The 7,452-nt window shown below is 38.7% G+C and overlaps 1 pseudogene across 1 annotated transcript; it reads left to right on the top strand.

Moving 5' to 3' along the window:
- Positions 1-430: 430 nt before the first annotated feature.
- Positions 431-7,069, top strand: LOC149008740 (uncharacterized; annotated as a pseudogene). The gene is made up of 4 exons (XR_016174346.1): positions 431-1,001; positions 3,087-4,416; positions 4,517-4,568; positions 5,588-7,069. The product of XR_016174346.1 is annotated as an uncharacterized LOC149008740 (transcript).
- The last annotated feature ends 383 nt before the right edge of the window (positions 7,070-7,452 follow it).

Genomic DNA, 7,452 nt, shown 5'->3' with positions numbered 1-7,452 from the left:
CCAATCTATTCATCCACCTACACTCATGTGAATATGGACCCACATTATTTTTCTTTGATATAGACATGCTTCGTGTATGTGGGTGCCACATTCATGTGATTATTCTTTGCATATAATAAGAGTAAGAATATTTGTTCTTACTCTTATTTTTTTTTGTTTTGGACAAAATAGTAATTTTCTCTCTTTAGTTTGGTTCGTTTTAGGGGTTAAAATTGTTCCAATAGTTTTGTAAATGTAAATTCAATTTTAATTAGGGTTAAGGAATACAATGAGTTTTTGACAAAAAATAATAATAATAATACATTTAGTTGGTAAAAGAAACTAAAAATAACTAATGACGTAATTTTTTTGTTATTTTTAAGAAATATAAAGAAAACAAGTTTTAAAGGGGAAAAAAGATTCTATAGAGAAGAAACTGTCTTTTTGTTTCCTATTCAGGTTCTTCACTTGTTCTCCTCCCGTCACCCGCCAAGCTTATCTGAGTCATCACTCTCAATATTCCACCAAAGAAGAGAAAGAAAACAATGCACACTGAATCGAGTATGTTCGGAAGCCATTGAACCCCAAGAATCTAGGGTTGTGGTCACTCACACCCTTAATGAAGACCCTCATTTTCCAAACCATCTTCAGCTGCAGGGCGTCTTCTTCTAATGTTTCTACTCTCTCTTATCACTGCTTTCTCTTCCATTCAAACAGCACTAGAGAATCTCAGAAGAGGAGAGATCAAATCTCTCAACATTCTTCTTCTACTTCCTCGTCGAAACATCAGGATGAACAGAGCCGGAACGTGAAGGTATCCGTCTGGTGGGACTTCGAGAATTGTTCCGTACCTTCTGATACCAACGTCTTCAGAGTAACCCAGAGGATTACTTCTGCCCTTAGAGCCAATTGGATAAAAGGACCCATTACGATCACGGCCTTCGGAGATGTGATACGGCTCTGGAGATCGAATCAAGAAGCTCTCTATTCCACTGGTGTCTGCCTTAAGCACATTCCTTTCGGTTAGTTCTTTTCATCCCCTGAAGTTCATCGTTCTACAAAGGTTTTCTGGTGGCAAGTCGGATCTTTTTTTCCTGATGGATGGTACAGTTGGGAGTATTTGTGCCACCGAAAGTGGAACTCAGCTGTGGTCTAACGCAATTTATGGCCCTAATTCTGGCATATGAAAGACATTTGTTAATATGACTATTCAATAGCTAGTATATCCATTGAATTTGCTGAATTTATTTTTTCTTTTCTCGAGAGGAGCAATCTTAGGCATCTCATCCATTGGTTAGACAAATAGTGTAGGTTATTCATGTGTGAAATCTTAAAAAAGTTGAATTCAATTGTCCAGCTAGCCGCCTATTACTTTTTTGCCTGCATTGTTACCAATACCTAGTGCTTTTTCCATTCTTTCTGATGCTTTGCACCCCAATTAACTATTAAATTTGTTTAGCCACTATGTTCACAAAGCTTAAGTGTGAAATTGAGTTATCATTTGGCAAAAAAAGGGTGCTTAAGGTGCTTTGCATAACTCAATCTTTATGGTGCTCATGTAGGAAAATCTCTTGGTGTATAATTAAGCGAATATATTATTAGACATATAGTGGAATGCATTGGTAGCGTCAAAGACCTCACTACTTCAGGTGAAGTTAGGTTACATACTATGAGCATGATTTTCATACTCTTATCTTTCAGAATTTCTGTCTCATCCCATTGGTCTTCAACACCAAAAATCATTGTTTATCTCTGTCAAGCAAGTTCCTTTCTAACTAGCAAATTTCATATCTTTAGAAGATCGTATAATAATTACAGTATCTATGAAAAATTTCTGTTGGCATCAGGCATTATTGAATGCCTTAGTTTTTTTTTTTTTTGGGCAAGAGGGGGGGGGGGGGGGGGGGAACCATAACTGTGGGGTAGGCAATCAAGCAGGAGGGCACTGATGTAGATCAGTGAATGCGACACATTTAGTGGTGTAGACCCTAGAGATTTGAACTTAAGTCGACTGCAGATCTCATTAGATGAACTTTTCTGCACAATTAACAGCCAGAGCAAAGCCAGGTTGTTTTCCCTTTAGCTCCGCCTATAGTATGTGAAGTTCCTCTTTTCTCAAAACATATTTTTCCAGGCTCTGCCCTGGATAGGATGATTATGCGATGTCAGTATGTTTCTAATTTTTGTTTGAAAAATCATAAGACTATGCTTCTTATTTCTTCATCTGTTTATCACCCTTTGGGCATAAAGATTGAATGTACTAACTCTTGTATCCGTTGAATCTATTTTCTGAGAGCTACAGCGGTTGTTGGTTCCCCAAGGAATAGGCTCATTGTTGTATCCTGGGGGCTCAACTCCCAATTCCTCTCTCCTATTTGATGCTAGCCCTTGGCTCCTTTGCAGTTTGTTTTTTTGTCTCTTTAATTGATTATTTTTTCATCAAAAAAAAAAAGGTGGAGGATTCACCTGATTTATGAATTACTTTTGCAATTGATTTCTCTGTGCCTTTCCTTTTTTTTTTTTTTTTTTTTTTTTTGGGGGGGGGGGGGTGGGGTTGTTGTAGTAGAACCAATATTGTTCAAGTGTGGACCTGTAGAGTATGGTTGGGCATATTCTCCGGTGAATTTAGCTTATAAGAAAGGAAGGGACAAATGAATATAAAAAGGTGGAGTTCTAGTGTTTCTCTGTGGGGATAAACATCATAATATTGGCACTGGAGTCTCCTTCATATTTGCTCCATTTATTCTTCTTGTGTCAGTTATTTGTGTCTACATTGACCTGATGCATATACTCTCTTATATATGAGGGATCTTCTCTTCTTTTTACTCCAAGAAGTGTTACCTGATAAGGATTTTTCTGAACTGAAAGTATCTATCACAGTTTTGTTTCTCCATCTTGAACCACCACCACCAAGGTAAACATACTAGCCCTTTCTCTCTCACACTATCTATGATAGCCATGGCCCTAACTCATCCTTTTTTGTATTTGACAGGTATTGCCAGGAGCAATACCCTTGTTTTGTTGCTCCTCTTGTTTCCTTTATGCAGCTTTCTTAGCCACTTAAAGGCCCATATTCTTTTAATGTGCAAATGACTTTGCCATTGTAGGTGGGAAGAACTGCGCAGATAGTCTACTGGTTGACCTTGTGTATTGGGTGTCTCAAAATCCTCCACCTGCACACCTCTTTTTAATTTCTGGGGACCGGGATTTTGCAAATGTTTTGCATCGGCTAAGAATGAGTAACTACAATATATTGCTTTCAAGTACAGACCCTGCACCAGGAGTTCTTTGTAATGCTGCCAGTATCGTGTGGCAATGGAATTCTCTTGTCAGAGGAGAGGACCTTACTGGTAAGCATTTTAACCAACCTCCAGATGGTCCCTTTGGTTCTTGGTATGGCTACCATAAGGGGCCACTGGAGGACCCCTTCACAGATTTGGAACAACAGACATGTTTGGGGCCTCAAGAATCACCAGAAGCTGGAATAGAATCCACAATTCGCCCACTTCCTCAAGCTCTTCTGAGTCGAATTCATCAAATTTTGAATTCGAATCCAGAAGGCATTGCTATTGAAACTCTTCGTGCTGAGCTACTAAAAAATAACTTGACCATGGATAGAGATTTCTTTGGATACAAAAAGTTCTCTCGCTTGCTTTTATCTATATCTACTGTTTCAAAGCTTCAGCCTGTGAGCGATGGCCAGTTATTAGTTCATGGTATCCACCCAAACAGTGCAGAGCCAGTTGAGTCCAAATCAAAAATGTATATGGGGCTGGAAATTAATGATGCAGATATAGACCAAGCAGCAGCTGTGGATCAAAAAGGAGGCCATGGTACTGAGTTTTCAGACATGGAGGGGAAAGCATCTTCTGTAGTGGCAACTGTGTCCCCAATATTTGAAGGGCTTCCTCCAGCATGTCAGGCAGAGAATAATGTGATCACGAACATTAATAATCCTACTAGTGTGGAGAAACAGGGCTTAACTTCTGAACTAGGAATTTTCAGCGGAATCTGTAGTACATGGTGTGGTCTTAAGGACAGTTGGAATAAGAAAGGAGAGAACGTTCCACAGAAATCCTCTACATCTGATTGCTCTAAGAAGACAAAATCTGTAGAATCACTTATCAGTTCCACTTCAGCCAGTTATTGTTCACCATCATCAATTGTTACTATATTGGCTCAGGACGAGAATGCAACCAAGGATTCTGGGGTAGGTGGTGAGAAGTCTGGCCCAGGTGCAGGGTTATTCAACAAAGTTCTGGATTGGTGCGGACTTTGGAGAACTAGTGGAAATCCAGACGAAGATGAGCGGGGGAAATGTTCTGAAGAACTGGAGAAAAGGAAAGAATTATTCTCCCAGGATTCTTTCTAGGCTGAGCTAGATTTATTTATAAGTACTGCTAGGGGTTCATCTCTTGTTTTTCTATCAAAGAGCAGGTAGTTGTTTTTGTCACTCGTACTGATTTTTAGCCTTTAGCACTAGCTTTAAATTTTCAGTTCAACTTTTATGCATTTATTTGTTTCTGCTTTTTGTTAGCTCTAGGGCTAATTGTGGCCATGATAATTTCTGTCCCACATCACTGTCGAATGTATTGTAGTGCACATCAGTACTGGGTATCGTATTAGAAAGGTGGTTCTAAGATACATATCATATTGATCAGAGAGCTGAAAGATACACATAGAAATGTTTAGGATATGTGTAAAATACAGTTTGGGAGCATAAAACACTATAACCAATATGTAAAATCTATCATGTGTAGAAGGGAGAAAAAGTATGATGAGTTTGGTAAGGATATAGATATAAATCAGTACTGACAGTAGGATTGATCCCACAGTAGTCCAAAATTAAGAGAAATTACATAAGATCCATTCAGCAGGTCAGCTTGACTAACAGTTACTGCGGAGGACCCATCTATGGTTAAAATAGATGCTGAAAATATTAACTCTTAATGGCTGGGTATGAGTTGATTGCCATCTTTTAGAGGAACTGGGAAAATTCAAATCAGTCAAACAGTGCATATGGTGAATGATCAGATCTCAGATTTAATGTACCAATACTAAATCAATCTATGCTATTGAGTACAGATTAAACAGATCATCAAGTTTTTTCAGTTCTTGAGTATCCTTCAAAATAGCAAGTTTTTTGAATCCCACTTGGAGTAGGAATACAGTATTATGGAAGAAAACCAGAACTGGATATTGAGATTAAGTGTTTAGAATACTAAGAATTTTCTGAATACTGAATATGAATCAAACTTGTAGAAGCCTTGAGTCCAGCAGTCCCAGTGTGAGTTGGGAAACTCTATTGCAAGAATAAAACTTAAGTTTTGATTACAAGTTATAACAAACCAGAATCGGTAGCCCTCAAGATGGAATCAAAAGAACAGAAGAGTAGTACTTGGGCCTTCTCACCGCGATTTCTTCATTAGACTGATTTTCATACAACTCCAGACTAGTTTCTTTCAAAATAAAGTGGGGCATCAGGGTTTAAGGGCCTCTGTTTTGGGGTGCCAGAGCAATTTGCTCAATAAATAAATCCCTAGCCCCTTTAGCACCCTCTTGAATCCAAACATAGGCATCATCTTATTGTTGCTTTTGTTTCTACTAGAGGACAGATGGCAACAAAGCTGCAAAGGAAGGGCCGATTGTTCTACATAATCTTAGTGAAAATGATCTCCTTCAATTGGTGGACTTGTTAATTTCTACAAAGAAACGGGTGGAGGAGCACCCCTCACAAAATTATCCATTTAAAGTCATTCGTCATCGTAGTTCAGGTTCAAATGGCTTGAGTTCTTTTACAGGTAAGTTGTCTCTGCCTCAACCAAAATTGCACGGCCTTCCAGAACAGGGGATGGAGAAAATGGATCAGAATGAGTTGCAACCTACAGCATCTTTGACTGAATGCAACAAGAAGCCTTCTGGTACTAGGAAGGCCGGACATGAGATACTAGCTGATTGCCAGAAGTTCATGACTGAGATTTTGGTGGAATACCCAGAGGGATTGAATATGGGATTCTTCAAAAAGTTCGTTGCAGAGAGATATGGTTATGATCTTGATTATCTAATGCTTGGTTACTCAAAACTCTCTCTGCCTTGTTACAGGTGATGCCACAAGTGAAGACAGAATCAAGTTATATCCTCCCTGCCAAAAAAGCCTCAAAATATCAAGGCCCTGACACCACCAGATATCCTTTCAGCATGGAGAATGATCAAATAAAGTCAAGTAACTCAAATGGTGAATTATCTGATCCAGCAAAGAAGCACAGTGATTGTGACTCTGTGTGGGAAGAACTTGGCCTGAGATCTGAGACAAGCTCTTGCAGAAAGGGTAACATGTCGAGGATCACTGGGGAACCAAAGAAGAAAGTGAATAAACTACTGCATCTTGATGCTGATTATTTATCAAATGATGAGCTCTCAGACTGGGAAGGTGACGATGTCACATTTAATCAGCCAGAGGGGCTAGGAAGTCCAGGAAATGCGAGGAAAATAGTTCTTTTCTACAGATTCTTGATTCATGGTACAGCAGTGAGAACAACAATGGTCAAATTGATCTGTCACAAAATGTTGAAGAGCTTGCGGATCATTCCAGAATTGGTTCAATTTCTTCAAGTTCATCTGGGGTTGAGATGAAGAGCAATGCTCCCGTGGCACATAGTGAGCACAAAATAAAATCTACGAAGAAATATTCTTTTGTTTCAAAGCCCGTTGGTGATGCAAGGGGAAAACTTATTGATAACATATTGGGTGGTGGGGGTCTGCCCCGATAAATTATTCACTACTGATCAGGTTGGCTTCCTCTGTTTGAAGGTCTTGTTAACTTCTTGGGAGAGCTGATTATAGAACTTCGAATTTGGCGATTATATATTCAGGTTCTTTCTGTGTTCTGTAACACTTCGATAGCACATAGGTGAACCAGAACTGAAGCCAACCGTTTAAAACCATATGGTTTTTTTTTCTTTCTTTTCTTTTCCATTTAAAAGAAATTTTAACTCGATTGCATTCTAAAACACAACCGTCGGTTTGAACTGAACACATAACAAGTCAAGAAAATTCGAGTGATAAAGATCTCGAACCTTAAAAACCAATGTCAGAGTGGAATCCAGATTCAATATTTGGGGATTCGTATAGCCAAGGCGATTGACACTCAATACATAATAAATCATACTAACCTCCTCGTGGCTGTGGCCGTGGACGTGCAGGTTACAGTTAATTTTCAAGGTAATGTAACTTCTTCTTCCTCGTGATCAGGGTATGAAAAACAAATTTGGCTGATTCCTACTTTCTTTAAAATTAAACATTTTCTGTGGTGATCCTCGTATGAGACTATTATAATTGGAAACTCTCTTTTCTAGAGGAATATTTTACTTACCCTGCATTTTCTTATTTGTGACCATGATCAGGAGAATGTATGTCATGTTTTGTTTTTTTTGTTATTATATAAAAGAGTGTTAAAGATATCCCCCTCTGTAT

This window comes from Hakea prostrata, chromosome 7, assembly GCF_041222555.1.
Source record: "Hakea prostrata isolate BN-2017 chromosome 7, UWA_Hpros_2, whole genome shotgun sequence".
Taxonomy (NCBI): Eukaryota; Viridiplantae; Streptophyta; class Magnoliopsida; order Proteales; family Proteaceae; genus Hakea; species Hakea prostrata.
The sequence above is the reverse complement of the archived record's forward strand: the minus strand, read 5'-3'. Positions and strand labels throughout refer to the sequence as shown.